Source organism: Puntigrus tetrazona, chromosome 14, assembly GCF_018831695.1.
Source record: "Puntigrus tetrazona isolate hp1 chromosome 14, ASM1883169v1, whole genome shotgun sequence".
Taxonomy (NCBI): domain Eukaryota; kingdom Metazoa; phylum Chordata; class Actinopteri; order Cypriniformes; family Cyprinidae; genus Puntigrus; species Puntigrus tetrazona.
In genome coordinates this window covers 5,472,275-5,491,576 of record NC_056712.1, presented here as the reverse complement: position 1 = coordinate 5,491,576, position 19,302 = coordinate 5,472,275, and the positions used below count along the sequence as shown (strand labels likewise).

General features: G+C 39.5%; 1 protein-coding gene across 1 annotated transcript in view; it reads right to left on the bottom strand.

The window, feature by feature from the left end:
* The window catches only part of nexmifb (neurite extension and migration factor b), a 49,013-nt gene that overhangs the window by 28,396 nt on the left and 1,315 nt on the right, over positions 1–19,302 (bottom strand).

The following is a 19,302-nucleotide window of genomic DNA, read 5'->3' as shown; positions in this document are numbered from 1 at the left end:
AGAGAGACAGAGAGATGAGAGAGAGAGACAGAGAGAGAGAGAGAGAGAGAGAGAGACACAGAGAGAGAGAGAGAGAGAGAGAGAGAGAGAGAGAGAGAGAGAGAGAGAGAGAGAGAGAGAGAGAGAGAGAGAGAGAGAGAGAGAGAGAGAGAGAGAGAGAGAGAGAGAGAGAGAGAGAGAGAGAGAGAGAGAGAGAGAGAGAGAGAGAGAGAGAGAGAGAGAGAGAGAGAGAGAGAGAGAGAGAGACAGAGACAGAGAGAGAGAGACAGAGAGAGAGAGAGAGAGAGAGACAGAGAGAGAGAGAGAGAGAGAGACAGAGAGAGAGAGAGAGAGAGAGAGAGAGAGAGAGAGAGAGAGAGAGAGAGAGAGAGAGAGAGAGAGAGAGAGAGAGAGAGAGAGAGAGAGAGAGAGAGAGAGAGAGAGAGAGAGAGAGAGAGAGAGAGAGAGAGAGAGAGAGAGAGAGAGAGAGAGAGAGAGAGAGAGAGAGAGAGAGAGAGAGAGAGAGAGAGAGAGAGAGAGAGAGAGAGAGAGAGAGAGAGAGAGAGAGAGAGAGAGAGAGAGAGAGAGAGAGAGAGAGAGAGAGAGAGAGAGAGAGAGAGAGAGAGAGAGAGAGAGAGAGAGAGAGAGAGAGAGAGAGAGAGAGAGAGAGAGAGAGAGAGAGAGAGAGAGAGAGAGAGAGAGAGAGAGAGAGAGAGAGAGAGAGACAGAGAGAGAGAGAGAGAGAGAGAGAGAGAGAGAGAGAGAGAGAGAGAGAGAGAGAGAGAGAGAGAGAGAGAGAGAGAGAGAGAGAGAGAGAGAGACAGAGAGAGAGAGACACTGAAAAATAAAAAAATCACTGTATTTCATAACAGTTTGTTTACCCAACAATGGAAGAAAGAAACTCCTAGATGTCTCGATCAACATGAGGGTGAGTAAATGATGAGACAAGTTTTACTTTTGGGTGAACTGTCCCTTTAAGTAAATACACGCAGAATAACAAAGGAAAAGTATAACAAATGTATAACTGTTGATGATCAATTAAAGGCTTTCTTTCATCTGCACAAGAAGCAGATGCTTTGCACGTGAGTGTAGAAAATGTCATACCATATCATATCATATCATATCATATATCATATCATACCATACCATATCATATCATATCATATCATATATCATATCATATCATATCATATCATATCATATCATACTGTCCTCCTGAGCTCAGCAGGAAGCCGGTCACTTTAGGTTTTCACTCAATAAAAAAGAACAGCATTCACAAACAAGCGCTTTGATTTACAAAGACAGGTAGATCTACACAGGTCTAGAAGAACGAGGGTGCAGAACGACAGAACTGTCATGTTTGAGTGAACTTTTCTTCTAAGAGTATGTAAAGTTCATATCTAAATAGAGATTTTAGGCCTGCATTATAAATCGGATTGTAATCGTAAATAACGATTTCTGCTTCTCTCTATTTATTAAGCCCAATCATCTGCAATATTTGCTGGCTGGTTATTCATCCTGAAAATGTTTCATTCTAATGTGACATTTGCATTATCTTGCATTTGTAACAAGCCTCCACAGGCTTTCATGGTTGCGGTTGCCAGATTTCGAGAGTTTAAATCCTAAGCTATCCGAGCTCTATCTAGAGTTTACTATCATTCATGAAACAGTGAAGAGCAGAGTGTGTGTGTGTGTGTGTGATGTCAGAGCTCCTGCTGTGTTCTCCACTGAGAGGATCAATCTCATCCCGTCACACACTCAGCCTCCAGACACACACACCACTGTCTCATGCATGTAATTAAGCATATATCATCCATAAACTACACAGAAACCGACACGTTTCTCTTGAGTACACAGACTTACACAATGTATACGCTTATGCTTTTTTGTGTAATGGCGTATCTATTAAAATACATGCTGCATGTCCAGCTACAGAACGATATTTGTACATCTGACCCCCTTTTTTAGTATAAGCACACTTGTGGTTTCACAGTAGGAGATGCATAATTGAGAACTAGAATATTCATGCATAATCAAAATGAGTTCAAATATAATTCACCAACCAGGAACAACACAAATAGAAACATGCCTTGTTTAAAGCTGATGATAAAGCAGGTGGTTTCTGAGGCTGTTGTCAGTGAGATTAGTTCTCTCGTTGTTCTTCTAATCAAGGATGCTCGTCTAACTTTGATTAAACAACGCTCTTGCTCAAAAAGAAAGACATTTGTGTGTACGGAGGATTAAAACGTTTGACTACGTGTCATTAATTTTGCATATTTTTTTAGTTGGCATGTAAGCACTCGGGGCCAATCTTGTAATTGTGTTTACTAAGTGTCAAAATGTTTGCACCATCTGCATGCACTGGGTCAAGAGCCTAAATTACCCTGCAAACGACTCCCATTATAACACAAATAACAGCGGAATCAAAAATTCAGGACACATAATTGCATAACTAATGCCATCCATCATGTACGAGCTCTGCTTTAATTCGCGTCTCGCAGCCCTTCGCCGTTCTTTTCTGTCGTTTACTCTGCTAAGTCACAACGAATAAAACCAATCCATTTAAATCACAAGACGCTTCTGTTCAGTCCTGCGCCGCAGCTGCAGAGAACCCGAGCGGGACATCCCTCGACAGGCAGACTGGATCTGAAAGGACCGAAGTCACCTGCCTGCCGTGCACAGGGTGTGAAAGCCATGACAGTGTTAGTGAGAAACCCGTACTCCGCCGCTGACATGTCTTTACGCGCCTACTCTGATTATTTCTGAGATCTGACTCAAACAGCAAATAACCCACATGGTTTTCAAACAGGAACAATGCAATATGACTGAGTGCATCTTTTTCTTCTAAACCTTACCTTATTTTTACCCAGCTGGAAGGATGTATTCATTTATCAATTTATAGTTTAATAATCCACAGAGGTTTTTGGTTTAGCGAATTTAACTTCGGCATTAAATAGCTTAATGTTTTGTTCATAGATTGTAATGTTACAATGTAATGCGATTTTAGCCCATAATGCATAAGCTACATGGTTGCACTGACTACACAGAACAGCTTACTGAAATAGATACAATATATAAATACCCTAGAAGTACCGTCACAGTAAAGCAACAGGTTAAAGAGAGTCTTGCTGAAAAGTTTCAGTCAGTGACCTGAATAATAACACATCTGGGTGAACGGCGAGGACTTTTGCGTCCTTACCATATGATCAAAGCGCAGCAGTAGTCATGGATTTGCAAGCTTAGCCAGTCAATGTTAATCAATACCTACACACAAAGCAGATCATTATTAGAAGATGAGAAATTATGCTATCTGTCCATGACATTACAGACAAAGAAAGTGCTTTGGGCAGGGAGGATTCTGGGCAGTTCTTCAAAAGGAGGACGGCAGGCTCTAGTTATTTGCCCTGTAGTAATGAAGCGTATTGATCGGTGGGTGTAGACACTTCCAGGGGTCTTTGTGCGGGAGAAGGGGGCACGCATATCCTTTGGGGCATTAGAGGCGTTTATTCCAGCCGCCTCTAAGACAATCCCACTCTCAACGAGGTGATGAAAAGCCGCATCGTATTGAGCTCACCCAATCAATGCTCCTCTGTGATTTCACACAACCCCCAAAACAACACTCTCGCTAAGAGCACGACCCAACGGGGGCCAATTCCCAGCGCGGCCCGCCGCTGCCAGCTCGTAAAGGGACGTGCCATTTTGGGCTTCGAGATGGCCAATTAAAAGAGTCCAGTGCGGTGTGTGGGGGGTGCGGGCATCCCATTAAGTGGATAAGGTTAATGAGTTATTTGTATGGTTGACGTCTTCTATGAGTCGGAAAGGTTAGGCGCCTCTACTCAGCTGCCCTTTGGAGTTGTGGCGAAAACTACCCCATTTACACGCTCTCCCAAGCAACCATAATGAGGGTCACACTGGTCCTTGCGTACGACTGAAAGCTCCTGGAACAAACAAGTCGCTTCTGCTTCCTCAAAAAAACTAGCCACTCTAGCTCTGAGATCCCTCTATTTGTGCCAATTGTAGGATGCATTTCAAGTCAATCTTGATAGCGAGCATGCAGCACTCAACGTGAAGCACATTCCTTTTAATAGGCACCTATTATGCAAAATCCACTTTTACATGGTGTTTGGACATAAATGTGTGTTGACAGTCTGTGAACACAACCAATGATAAAACTCACTCCTTCATTTTTAATCCACACCAGTCTCACCAGGCAAGCTGTTTCAATTCTTAAAGTAACATGACACCACATTGATTAGGCCCCTCCCACAGCCGCTGACTGACAGTCCTGTATTACAGTAGGCTCCACCTTCAGTAAGCTGTGTTGTTTTCTCTGTGTTCAAGCAGCATATTATTAAACTACTTATAGGTGTACCGTAGTTATTCAGGATTTGGAAAATGGATTCATACTCGCTTATGTTCATTTTGTAAGTATTAAACACAACAAAAATTTACGGCCTGCTACTTTAAAGAGGTCATGTGATGTTGCTAAAAATAACATTATTTTGTGCGTTTGGTGTAAAGCAATGCACAAAAAAAATCGGTTGAGTTTGTATCATTGTTCTAAAAAAGCGAGGTGTGCTCTGATTGGCCAACTATCCAGCGTGTTGTGATTGGCTGAACACCGCAAGCGTCTGATGGAAATGGTATGCCCCTTACCATAAAGCGATGACGTGTCCCACTGCTTTGACACAAAAACAATAAAAGCAATTACAAATAAGGCATTTTGTTGCATCCAGTATAATAAGTACTGTTTTTTTACGTGTTGAGTTGCATCACGCCTCGTAAAACATAACACCATGTCTCCATTCGTGATCAGAAGAAATGACAAACTACAAGCACTAACGTTACCGTACACGTCTGAATAGTAAGTAGCAGGTTCTTCTTTTAATAAGAAAATGCAACTTACGTAAAGGTTGTGAGTCAGAAGCACCAGACTGTCCTTGCAGAAACCTTTTTTTTTGCAGTACCTGTATAGTTGAATTGTTCTGTAACAGTGTTGTAAACACAGCTTAAAAAACAGTAGTTTTGCTTTCACAACGAAACACAGCGTCTCCAGAACATGGCACCAGCAGCAACACTACGTTAACATTGCGTAAACATTTGGGCGGTGTTATAAAAATAAGCCCATTCTGTCACTTAGAAAACTGGGGTCATGTTCTTAACTTTTATAAAGAATATCTCTATAGTTTTAACGTTAGGGATCTTATCTTTGCACTAACAGCTAACTTGAAATCACATTATATGACACCTTTAAAATAAATGAATTTGTCTTTGAATAAACAACAACAAACCAGTAAAATCAATTGATGTCGAATTGCTGAAAGTTACTGTAAAATGCATATGGGCATATAGTAGTAGTAGTATATTTGTTTTTAATGCCATGTCAGCAACTCAGGCTATTTTTTACGGCATAATGGTATATTTTCAAGTATAGAAAACACAATAAAACTAATTATTAAACAAACAAGATTTTTTAAAAGTACGCTTCAATGAAGTGTAGTCTTCAGATGTAAGACTAGTCTTTTTTTCTCTTAACATCGGAGGAACTGAAGACGCAGTGGATCACTTCTATTTAGATGATAGCCTCAAAGCCCACCTAAATACGTTTATTTCCCTCCAAACTACTTTGTGAATGCAATATCCAGATCATCTGCATTTAAAGTGAAACACACCAAAATAGCTCTTTTTTTGTAGATGACCCAAAAATGATAAACCGCCCGTGGGATACTCTGGACTGAAACAGACACATTCTGGGGACACCCAAGACCGATATTACTTCTTGTATAAAGGGGTTTAATAGGTGCCCTAATGAACATTAACTTGATAGCTACAAGTACAGAGCCAATGAAATGCAGTTAGCGCAACGGCTACGATAAATGCACCAATAATCAGAAAATGCGCTTGTCGCTTCTGTCTGAGTGCAATGCGACATGACTGTGAAACAGAGCTAGGCTAGTGTCAGGACTCTCCTGTCAATGGGCAGCGGGTGCTTCTTAAGAGCAAGTATTGGACAAACACAAACAAATGAGGCAGCTTGCAGTGACTCAGTGCTCTAATGAACCAGTGTATTGACTCACTGAATTTGTGCTCGGTCTAAAATGTCTATGTGGCTCCCAGCTGCCACTCTGAATACCAATTACTGTGTGCTTACGGAGGGAGGGGGTTTGGCCAAACACGGCGAGGGCACTGCTTGCCTTTACAGTTAGACACAGAGAGGGCTGCTGGGAAAGGTTCGGTGAGAGACGACTAGAAGGTCTGTGAAGAAGCGCTTTTGAAACGATGCTGATATTCGATGAGCAGCTGGAAGACTGTGCTGTTCGGGTCGGTGTTTATTACCGAAACCAACTTGAACTTTGCGAGGCCCTGTAACAAGTCCTGTCTCAGATTCTACAATTTCTATGTCATCTTTTCTTGGATTTATAAGCTTGAGAATCTATTTTTCTCCATTATTTTGCTGGAAACTATTGACATGTTCTCTAATTAATAAAGCCACATATATATAACACAATATAAATAACACATATTTCTTTTACAATACAATGTTTTAAAGCAGCTTTACAGAAAATTACGTTGATTGAATTGATAAAAGTGAACAAAAAATCAAGCAGTAGAACATAATATATACTGTATATATGTTATGTTTTACTGTACAAATGAATGAAGCTGGACTTCCTTCTTTTATAAAGAAAAGCTGGGCTGAATAGTAATTTTTTTAGATTTATTGTTTATATCTGATCATAGTATCCAGCATGCTGGAGGTCTGAAGACTGCAGAGCTTTGCAATAATACATTTTACATTTTGAGACATTTTGCTTTACTTGAGAATACTGTATACATGCAGGTAAAGTAGGATGCACTATATATAAAATCTTTCTATATATGATGCATATATATATATATATATATATATATATATATATATATATATATATATATATATACTGGGTGATAATAGATTTGACCTTTTTTGCGTTTTAAACATCTATGAGAGCATTGTTAATAATTAGTAATATATAAATCATAAAGACACAGATTTGGAGTTAATGAAAAAAAAAACCCTCATTGTTATCCACCGTATTTTTCAAATAGGAAGCTATTTCCTTCGCATTTGAGAAATGTATGATTCATTAGTCACTGTAGGTAAATAACTAGAATAATAATGAGGTGCATTAAATGGTAAATGTATGTGCGCTATCACCCAGCACGTTTCTGATTATGATAATAAAAGACTACATTTTTAGAGGCCATGCATATTCATTTATACTAATCATACTTTCTCAAATGTTAATGGTTCATTTTTTCTAAATTGTGTCTCAACTCTTAGCCATTCTTGAGCATCTCTATTTTTGTCCCGAGGTAAACAAGTGCCTCACTTAAACACTAGCTGAGCGACCGCCATCGAGATGGACATCAACGTCTCTCTCTGGTTGACAGACTCGATCTAGAGGTCAGAGGAACGCTGAGCCAAACCATTACCTCCATCATGTCCAGCTTGTGGATCAAAACACAGAGCTCTCACTAAATTAATCATCTCCATGTGAATCAAGAATTCAAGAAGCATTAATGAAACAGTATCAAAGAAGAATCGTTTGGATTCATATCGCAAACCAGATATTACTCAGACACCCAGATACAATTTCTGATATTTTTTGCTAGCGGGAGCAGGACACTGCTCTTCATTGATGTAAGTGAGGATAGCAAAATAAAGTGAACTGTGGCATATTACTCCCCAATTATTTTAATAGAGTTGACTACCAGTAAAATTGCTCAAAATTTGAGGCCAATAAAAGTTAATGCAAATCTTTTAAACCCAAAACGGAACAAAATGAAGACTAGCTTGGCACCTGGTTGACTTAAATTGGTATTATCTCTTTGTGTTCCTACATTTAGCGGCTAAGAGCTATTCAACCTAATTCACTGCATTCATTTCTATCAAGATTCATTTCTTCTGACACAGTTTGAGTTCTTGTCATATGGACCGCTGAACCGGTCATAAGGGTCACATTTTTCAAAATGTATATCTATGCATCATCTGCAAGCTCAACAAAAAAGCTTTGTCCGAGATAAAACTATTTGAAAATCCGAGGGTGCAAAAAAATCGAAATATTGAGAAAATGACCTTTAAAGTTGTCCAAATGATGTCCTTAGAAATGCATATTACCGATCGACAATAAAGTTTTGTTATATTTAGAGTAGGGTTGTGCCGCAACGATATCGATATTAGCAGATGTCTTCGTCGATAGTCCTATTAATGTATAAAAACTATTGCTATTATTATTATCCTTTAGACATTTTTTCTTTAACGGCTATGGATAAAAATCAGCATGAGCAACTGAAACCAGCACGTTAGCAAAGAACATTGATGCTTATTCTTCATCACTGTTATAATACAAAAATATGCAGTTATTAATTCGGGAGCAGTGTATGAGTTTACTTTAACTTTACTCCAAAAGTATGCACTACCTGAAAATACTGTTATATTGAACGTGTTCAATATTTATTGTTAAACTGTTGGTCTACGTTTGATTTTCACCTTGACTGATTTATATAAAGATAAGTTTCCCGGATGGGAGCAGAAGTTCTCACAGAAGGACGCGAGGTCCAAAGAGCGATGTTTGACTGCTGCATCCGAACATATGAGTTAGCTGTATTAAATATTTTTATATTTAAAATGTTTCAGCATATAAAGTATATTTTGGTTATTGGTGCTTCCAAGCTCTCTCTCTCTCTCTCTCTCTCATGCACGTGTGGTTTATTACCAAACAGTTATGAAATAGCCCGTGACAAGTCTCTCGATATGAAGAACGACCATATCGCCGACCCTAATTCACAAAACATATCTTCTTGGATCATGATCTTCACTCAACATCTTAATGATTTTTGGCATAAAACACAAATCTGTCATTTTGACCCATGCGTTTTTGGCTATTGCCAGCAAATATACCCCAGCGGTTTGACTAATGACCGCTCAGGTGACCAGTAACACATGTAAAGGTGATCTCCATGCTCTCTGTGCGACACACACTCGTTACCTGTAGCATGTAAACAGCTCGTTTAGCACAGTAGCACAGGTAATGGGCATTTTCAGCCTCTGTCCTGCTGTCCTCACGCTTCTCACGACAAGCCTAATGAGCATCCTCACATTCTGCCCCATACCACTAATTCCAGAAATTTCCAGCACAAAGACATAATTAGACAAACTAATTAGACGCAGTCTTCGCTGCACAGAGATCCTCCGCAGTTCAACTTCTCCGCCTACCTGGCGTCTCTAAAATAGGCAGGAGCCGTCAGGAACATGCATGTTAATTCATGTGTGCACGAGCCTCTCGTTGAGTGTCGCCGGGAACCGAGACGCATTCTCCTTGTTCGTATCGTCCGAGAGCAAAAGACACAATGGCACGAATCTCTGCGGAAGCATTAAGCCAGAGTCAATAGCACACAGAAGGCACGTATGGATATTCCAGTCTCTGGAGAGTTAATTATTTAGCGCAAATTGCCCCTAGAAGAGCTTTCAAATGTGCCGTAGAAGGAAGGGCCTGAAATAAAGAGAGAGGCCAGGCGAAGTGAGAAAGCAAGATAGGCCGGAGAGAATGAGACGTAATTGATTTGAGAAGTGATGGGAAAGCCGCGGTCTCTGGAGAGAAGTCCAGCTCATCGCAGAGAAAATGCCAGAGGAACGTATGCAGCTGTACCAAAATTACAATTAAGACTGGGCCTGTATTTAACACTCTGCTAAAGCAGACATTAGCAGGGAGGAACGTGGAGGAAAAAATATATATGCATCATATTATATTTCACTTTTCAGTTTTATTGGCAATAAAGAGAAATTAGTGAACCTACGCAAAGGAAAAATGAATAACGTGCGCACGCATGCACACACACACACACACACACACACACACATAGACAGAGTTTGTATGCTGAAAAATACGTAACAGTATATTTACTTGTAGTTTTATATTCAGTAATGTGTTTATGGGAACGTGCGCTATACATGTACTCAATTAAATTATGTGGAAAATACGCGTTCTCGTTTATATCCATGTATTTATTATATCAGCTAATCAGCTGAGACATGATCAAAAATCCTGAACTTCTAATATTTGTTCTTTATATACGATCACACGTTTTCATATACTGTATGAATTCTGTAACTACTCAAACAACACAGAGATAAAACATGTTCTGCAGTATGTAAACACAAGCAATAACTATATACCCAATATATATATATATATATATATATATATATATATATATACCAAATGTAATATACTGCAATATATTTTCCATATATTTTCTCTTTGCCCAACAGGGGTTCATATATTAGACATATTGATTTTATTGTAGCTCATAGTGTCAAATAAAGTTGCTACTGTAATTATCAAATACCGTTTTTTATCATTTTTTAATTAAAACAGTCTTTATTTAATATAACCGGAGTTAAAATAACATCTCAAAATGTCTATAAAAATCATTTATCGTTTAAAAAAGTATGGGAACAATCAGCAGTGCAGCAGTGCAGTGACAAAGCAGCAGAGTTCATGAGTTAAACATTAAGGAAGAAGTAAAGAAGCGCTCGCCGGTGTTCACAAACGCCCGCTCCTGCATCAGACCTGAAGGCACTGCCTATATCGGTCTTTGTTTACAAGAACTGAGCGCCACATAGATTTCATTTTAAGAAACGGCTTGGTGACTCGGTGCATCTTCATTAGAGTACTGAAGTGACAAGTAATAGCAGGAATGAGAGCATGCACTATAGGCCTGAGAGTTGTTCTGTCTCGGCTTGAAGCCTTATTCTTCAGTCAGAGCCCAGGGGCGGCTGATTTAACACGCCTGCTCGTTTGAAACAACACAGAGGTGCTATGAGCCGTCTGCACGTACATCAGCTCTCGTGAAAACCCGCTGTCCTTGCACCGCTAAAAGACAAACATATAAATCAAATATACTGATTTTATTGTACCATTCGACACAAAAATGTTGAATTCTTCTCAAACGAAAGGTATTTTTAGGGCTTGATGCAAACAAACCGATCCGGTGCAACAGTAGCTGCACGTTATAAACAACTGAGCTCTAACGCATTAAAAACTACTATTATGATAATGATGACATGAATGATGAATTCTACATTAACGCGGCAAGTCATGGCACTGCTCAGCAATTATAAACTACTTATGATTACACAGTATCTAGTGACACAAACAATGCATCAAAACTGAAACACTTCCATTAAAATTGAAAGTGTTTACACAGCGAATGCTCCCATCTGGAACGCTGTTTACGCAGTACGGCGTGTGCTGTCATACCAGCCAATTCTACACACAAGTGATCAATAGAGTTTAACTATAGCATGTTGCTAAGCTACCAAAGTGATACTCTGATAAGCAAGAAATAAATAGTGCACGAGCAAAACACGGTAAAAGTAGTGCAGTTTTTAACTTTTTAATGGCGTTGTCAATTTTTTAATGGCGTTGTCTATTTTTAGAGTACAATTTTAATCGACCTGAAGTTGACCAAAGTTTGACATACAAAATATATCAATTACATCTCTATAATACACAAAAATTCAAGAGTTCTTAACTAAGCCATAAAATGTTTTAGCAGTTTTGATCTACATTGGAAGGCATTGGGGACATCATGGGAAAAGCCCTACCTCCTTTCATTTTTTGTCTTGTCTATGAGCAGTCAACGGCCTCAGACGATCAGATGATCGGAGAGATCTCGATTGATTGTGTAAGGGCAACGGATTTCACAGATATGATGGTTACAGTCCATGTAAAGATCTTAAAATCAATTCTGTAATGGACAGGAAGCCAATGAAGAGACTTCGGGAATTAGGGTAATATGTTCACATTTTCGTACAACCAACAAGTCTCACTAATGAGTTTTGCACAATTTGAAGTCAAGCAATAATAATTCCCACATAGAGAGAGCTGCAGTAGTCAGGACTGGTAGGAATTACCTTTAAAGTCATTGAAAGAAAGCCAAGGCTTTGCATTTGCCAAAAAACCAAGTTTATCTTTTGTGAGACAATTATCAAATACTACATGTTTTTTTTGTTTTGTTGTTTTTTTATGCAAGCGCGTTAGGAAAGCGAGATAACTGCTCCGTATTAAGATTCTGAATATCCAACAGTCTTTGTTATGGATTCATTTAAATTTAAGAGGTTCAATGACATCTAAAATTTTTGATCATTTAAGCAATCCAATAGAGGTTTTAGGGCCTTGGAATCGTTCACTTTCAACGGCATGTATAATTGCGTGTCATCTGCAAAACAATGAAAGGAAAGCACCCAGCGGAATCGTATAAAGAGAAAATAATAAAGGAGCTAAAATAGAGCCCTGTGGGACACCAGGACAGCAGCAGAGGAAACATCTTCAGGACTGACTGAAAAACTTGTTTGACAGATAGGATGTGATTTATATATATATATATACACACACACACACACACAAATTGAACATATAGTTTCATTTCTCTAGACTTGCAAAACAGCCAAGGTAGGCGGTTCAGACCGAAGTGTTGTCATCATTAGCGCTACTGAGCTGGGGTTAATGTGTGAGTCAGACTAAGTACGAGGAACAAGAATTAAGAGCGCTGTTATTAATACAATTACGATTAAATTCGCCACGTCTTACTGATTCGACTTCCTACTGATTCATCAATGAAAGATTGTGCTCTACAAATGAAGAAATTAAGCTTTAATAGAAAATGAATTGGCGGCGCTGAAGCAGATATGTGGATTAATGCCAAATAAAAAGCAGTTTTCCTTCCTCCTCTTCCACTGTTTGGATCTGGAGTCCAGTGAGGTGGAGAAACAAACCCTTGACAGGTCCCAGCGTGCCACCGCATGCTGATGACAGCCCTGTCTGCCAGCTGGCCAAGAGTGAGTCTACAAACAGGTGAAAGCCTCGCTGCCGAGGAGGAGATGTGGCGGTATACGGTGCAATCAAAAAACACTGCTTCCTCCAGGACTTCCTGGGACACGTGCTGATACGCTTTACCTTAAACCAGCCAAAAATGAGGAAGCAAATCACATGGCGCTGTTATGTATGGAGTGTCTCATTTCACGAGAAACATAAATCAGGTAGCATGAAGTACGAAAATACAAAATAATGGAATGCGATTCTCTATCCGTGTCAAAGGATAGACTGCCCTTGGGTAATTTCTCAGCACGAATGGATCTGGCAGCTGTGATAAAAGTAATACTATGTTGTACAAAGCATGTGCCTGGCGCTGAAAGGTTTAAAATAATATAGGCTTCAACCTCATAGAAATCAAAACATCCTTCTGAAAAACTAGAGAAATCATTTGAGGTGCAGATCACCTGAGTCAAAGGACTTCCAAACACGACGCCATCAGTCTTTCTGAGAAGAAAAGAGTTTAAAGCTGACAACCACGCTACTTTAAACACACTAAAACACTTTCCTGCTGCTGCACAGGATGATACTTGACATTATACTGTAATTAAATTATACCAAGAATATACAACATTCGGTCACGCTTTATTTTAAGGTGTCCTTGTTACAGTGTAATTATGCATTTAAGTAATGAGCAATATTAACTACACGTACTTGTTAGGGTTAAGGGTTAAGATTAGGGATTGGTTTAGAGCTGCTTGCACGCAATTAAGCATCATTTACTGCTATTGTAACAGTAGGTACATTTAAACTGTGTAACAAGGGCACCTAAAAATTAAGTGTTGGTATTATTTTAACAGAACCTTCTCACCCCTAAAGATTCACATGAAGAGTACAAAGAGTACTTTTTGAACGAGTAACGCCCCGGTGACAGTACCTATCTTCTAAGAGCGTACGTAATAATTCTGGTTACCACGATTTGTCAAAAACGTCACGATAGGGTTATCCTTTGATAATGCAGCAACGTCTAACGAGACAAACAAAACATTTAATGAGAACTTGGATCTTTTTCATCTGTATGCCTTCATGAGTAAACGTTTCGATGGTTTAGGCGGCCCGCTTTTAAACGCACTGAAAAGCTATCCAAATAAACCGCGTTTCCCATTTTTTCTGTTTTGCTTGACACCTAACGACATATGAAATCTAACTTCTTAGCTTCATAAATTGACCCTACAGAGGCCTGATCCTCGTAGCCCGGAGTTAACAGCCCAGATCTTTAACCGTTACACCATCATACCAACCTTTGAAAAATTGGATGAAAGAGACGAGCATGAAACATTGTGACTCATTTTTTCTGCTCATTTGGTGGTGTTTAAAGACGGCCTCTCTGACCCACTCCTGCGCTCCAGCGGCAGATCCTGAAACCAGAGCCGGCAGCGCAGGAGCCGAGAGACACAAAGACTCTAGTGTCACTGCAGGCCACTGATGATGGGGGGCTGGGTAATGAAAACGCCAGCCAGCACACAATTAAAGATAAAGCAGGAGCGCTTTCTGAGAAGCCTCTATATATTATGCATGTATTATGTCGACATCCAACACTCATTCTAATGTATAATGAAATTTGCATTCTGTTTCCGTAAATGATTTTTACCGCAGCTATAGTCCATTACGCCGCATATCAATTCCAAGCCAGGCTCGCTGGAAAAACACACCTGTCGTGACATTTCCGCAAGATATTATGTTGCATCTTGCGCGTTTCACCGCAGTTTTAAAGTGAAACGTCCAGTGAATGCCGCTAAAATGACCAAGTCCGTGTTTTTTTATATTGTATCAGGCACATATTGTTGGGGGGAGGTTTTTTTTATGAACTCAGTTGTCCGGGGAGTGCTGCTGAAAGGGTTAATGTTAACCGTTTTTTAAAGTAACATACACCGAACCCAACCCTAAACCTATCTGATAGCGTTCATGAAAGCAAAAGTGATTTAAAACACAATTTTTACTCACTTCTATGGGGTTTGAGCTGTTTTGCTAAATCGTAGTTGTATAGGATTTATTCTGGAGAGCTTCACCGCACAAGTGCAACGCATGAACTACCAAGCTTCGTTTCTTAATGGAAACTCTAGCCCTATAAATCATATTTTGTGTAAAAAAAAAAAAGAGAATAAAACTACTGCTTCTAGTAACTGCAGTGTTTTGCCTGGATAGGAAATGTCTGGTAAACGGTAGGGATGTAAGGATTCAACTCATGATCTGAAATAATTCAAAATACTATTTTTTTTCTCATGGTTTTTTGAACAACTGAACAAAGGTGTCCTTTTATTATATCTATTTATTAAATGCTGCACATTTCTTTGTGAAATTGAAAAATATCAAAGAACAAAACTAAAACGAAATTTTTAAACAAATTAAAACAAGTAAATACCATAAATGAAAGATGTCACTTTGAAGTTTCAAACTAAGGTTTTGTCTGTGATGTTTCTTTTTAAGATCAGAGGCAACCACTGCATTTTAATTTCAATCCAAACGAAGATGCTGTATACAAATTAGATCGCGTTCGTTTGAAATCTGAAGCAACGGCAGAATACTCGGCTTTGTGAAATTATGCCACGTAAAACGCATCTGAATTAAAAGAAAACAGCAGATGGCCTGAATAAGACACCAATTCTATCTACTGACAGCTGGTGGCGCTTATTCAGCGATGCAGCGTTTCCTTGGTTACCGCTGTCAACAAAGTCATTTTCAACACTGAGTGCTGCTAAAATCATATTCAGTTTTATACAAAGCATATGATTGTGAATCTGCCAACTTTAATTAATTCCACCTGTTTGGTGAGTTGTGCTAAAAGGTCTAATACATTATATAGACCATTAACGCATTAAAATAACATACCGCTTGCAACCAACCAATAGCGTTAACAAAAGCCCTTCAAAATCACAGGCGTACCAGGTGAGCTACCAAGCAAGTTTACTACATCATGAAAGCCGTATCTATGGAACGGGTTATGTGATGTGAACATCGCGATTTATTTGTTTGCAACTCATATGACTATACTAGCACTGTTCAATGAATTGCATGAAATTAAGACTTTATTAGTGAAGATTCTGCCCCTGTAATCAGGTGTCTGTGGAATAGCGTTCAGTTAAGCTGTAAAATTCCCTCAAATAACTCTATAGTTTGAGTTTTTATATGCTTTGTACTCTTCGAAGATATAACTATTAATAGTGGAGAGTCAAATTATTGTATTATCAAAAAAAAAGTGCATCATTTTGCAATTGCGTTTGAATTGAGAAAATCTTTTGGCCATAAATGCTTCCTATTGGCCATTTAACTTTGAGCAATCGTTTAATTTGAGTTTTTGCCTTTATTCTCACAAACTGCTCTGGAGATGCGTATAAAAAAATGTAATTAAGATTTTCTCTTTTTTTGCACGAGTTTTCAGAAATTGCACAGCAGCCACTGAACTTATCTTTGGGGCGACTGTCAAATCTCTACAAAAATGCAATTACGATGATATCTCACGTTGGGGAAGAGCGTTGACTTCTAAACGGTGGTGATTTTGATGAAATCAAGCTTTGCGTTGCACCTGCAGTCATCTCTACGTGAATCAGCACACTGTTGACAACTCTCCGAGTCGCACATGACTGGAATATGATTTCATCAAAGAGCTCTTGACCACAGCCACTACAGCCCAGCAATTTACATGTAGCGTAAAACCACCACGCCATTCACATTGAAAAAAAACCAAAAAACATCTCCATCAAGAGCTACTTGAGCCGAACAGCTCTGCTTATTCAGATGTGTACTACCGCACTAAATTATCACATCAGACAGAAAGATGAGCGTGTTCTGTACATTATAGTATAGTTAAACCAGATACAGCGCATGGCATTTTAATATGCTTTTAAATGTGAGGGAAACAAAGACTAGCACTTTACTGTGTGCCAAGAATGAGTAGAAAAGTGTGCTTTGTGCCAGAAAGAGGAAGTATACAGCTTTCCTGAAGGGTTTACTTACACTGTAACAGCACCACAAACGCTATTAGAACATGGCTGAAAACCTCAAGAGGACGCCACAGGAGCACTTCCCAAAACACACCCGGGTTCAGATGTGGTTTGGGGAGACAGCTCGAGACCAAGTCATCTACACATACAGCTTAAACCCTCGTGCACAAGAATGCCATCTAGGTTGGCAGCGCACTAGAGGTTATGATTATATGCTTTCTATGTGGGCAGCTTTTGAGGATACAATGCCAAAATGCAGCCTAGGTAGGCACTTCACTAGGTTTTGAAACCGTGATGCCCATAAATCCAGTCTACTCTTAAAAACAAAGATTTCAAAACTAGGCTTTTGCAGTGAGCAGAAGAAACATTTTAACGTCCCAAAAGAACCTTTCAGTAAACAGTTCCTGCATAGCAACCATTTCTGAACCACAACATACAGGCTTCATGGATGTTAAAGTCTTAAAGTGTGCCAATAAAGTAACTTTATTGTGAGTGTTGTAACTCGATACTTTTGTTAATATTAGGGATTTCCTGGAGCGTCTTCAGTGCTATTACTTCTGCAGTGCATGTGTGTTGTTTCTGCGCAAGAGCGCCCCCGGCTTCCCCGACAGTCATTACATTACAAGTGTACTCAGTAATGCTCACAACGCTCTATGTTGGGTAAAAATAGGAAAGGTAATCATTTTCTGTAAAGAACCAGGATTCCCTGTATTCTAGTGGTTGATGTCATTATCACAATAAATACCAAGAGTATCGAGATATATTTTTAAGCCCCTAACGCCATCCCTAGTAGGCAGCTCTCATGGTATTTTACACTAAAATGTCTATTGAGGCACGTGACTGGATCTTGAGACTCGCCATCTAGTTTGGCAGCTCACTAGGTTTTAAATCCACAATGCCCAAACATGACGTCTAGAGGGTTCACTATGTTTTCAGACCACGACGACCCAAAATCCTGTCCAATTAGGCAGCATGACAAAAGCATGGCTAACACCAAAAACTATTCTAGAAGATAGCCTGACATCTCAGTTCTGTCAATTAGAGGACGATATCCAATCAACGGGAATACGTTATAACAGCAAAAACAAGTTCGTTTCCGTGTGACTTCATTCACAGGAGAGCCGGCTCGTGAACTTCAGCCCCAGGTGAGCAGAGACCTGGAGCTATCTCAGGAAGTCTGTAAAAGCATGAAAGGACGATGTGTCTCGGTCCCTCAGGAGAAGCCTGAGCTCTTTCCCCCTCCGGCCATGAAAAGCAATCAAGAAGCAGAACAATCTCCCATGGACCTCACCTCAATGTTTAATTAGAGCGCAGCAGCCTGCCTCACTGAGCTCATCCACGGTCCGACAGAAAGACATGCTGCAAGATATGACTCAAACACGGACAATCACAGCTGTCAAAAATGAAACACGTCATGACTCACTGGTAGGATATGGCACGTCATAAACGTAGCGTGGATGATGCAAATGATGGTGGTGTATGGTTGAAATGATTGGTGGGTTTCTAACGACCAATGGGCGATTTTTACGACCAGACAACAGATGGATAACTGATATATAACTAATAACAGATCGGATAATTGCATGCTTTTTGGACACCATTTCCCTGTTTAAAGCTCTGCAAATAACGCACTGGGCTTGACTTGATCAATAATAGCTAAGATGCATTTAAATGCGCATGCATTTCTGGAAACAGAAATTGCAATAGCGAATGAGCCTATTGGTAGCTTTAGGAACATATGTACGATTTAATGTCGCTAATCTAAAAATGACCATATTACAACGTTAATCAGCTTTGATCTGACTAATTAACACATACTTGGTTTCTGTGACTCATCTAGGTAGGTAGGTAGCTACATAATCACTTAGCAAAACTGTTGCTGTAATGTGGCTAACAAGGGATTTTTCCTGCCGCAGTAGCTTAGCTGTAAAGTAGCTTTCAGAAATCCCTTAGGCCGAGGTCTTTCAATTAAACGCACAAAAACAATACACTCACAACAACAGCAACAACGCTCGGAGTTCAACACAAATCAATGCGAGCGAGCCGTTTCATAAAGAGATGCAAACAATGGGAATAATGAGTGAATTTAGATGAACGCTGCGTAGCGAAGGATCAATTCAGAAGCCAGAACTGGAATGTTATGGAATTAAAAATGATAAGAGAACGAATAAAACAGGTGGAGGGGAAAAAAATGGATACATTAGAGCTGAGACCTTCTATTATTTCACTTTATAAAATAATGAATCTCGCTTTGGCTCCGGGTTCAAATACTTCACGATGCCATCTGGTCCCCTCAAAAAACATTCATCCTCATAGCCATCATCTCTCGGGGTATTGTTGTGAGGACCGTAGAGAAGAAAACCAGCAGACGTTATGACTAAACGCTGGAAAAAAGAAGGAAAGAAAAACACTAGCCCATTGATAGACTTGTGACTCAGTGAGTGAGCGGCACAGATTGGGCT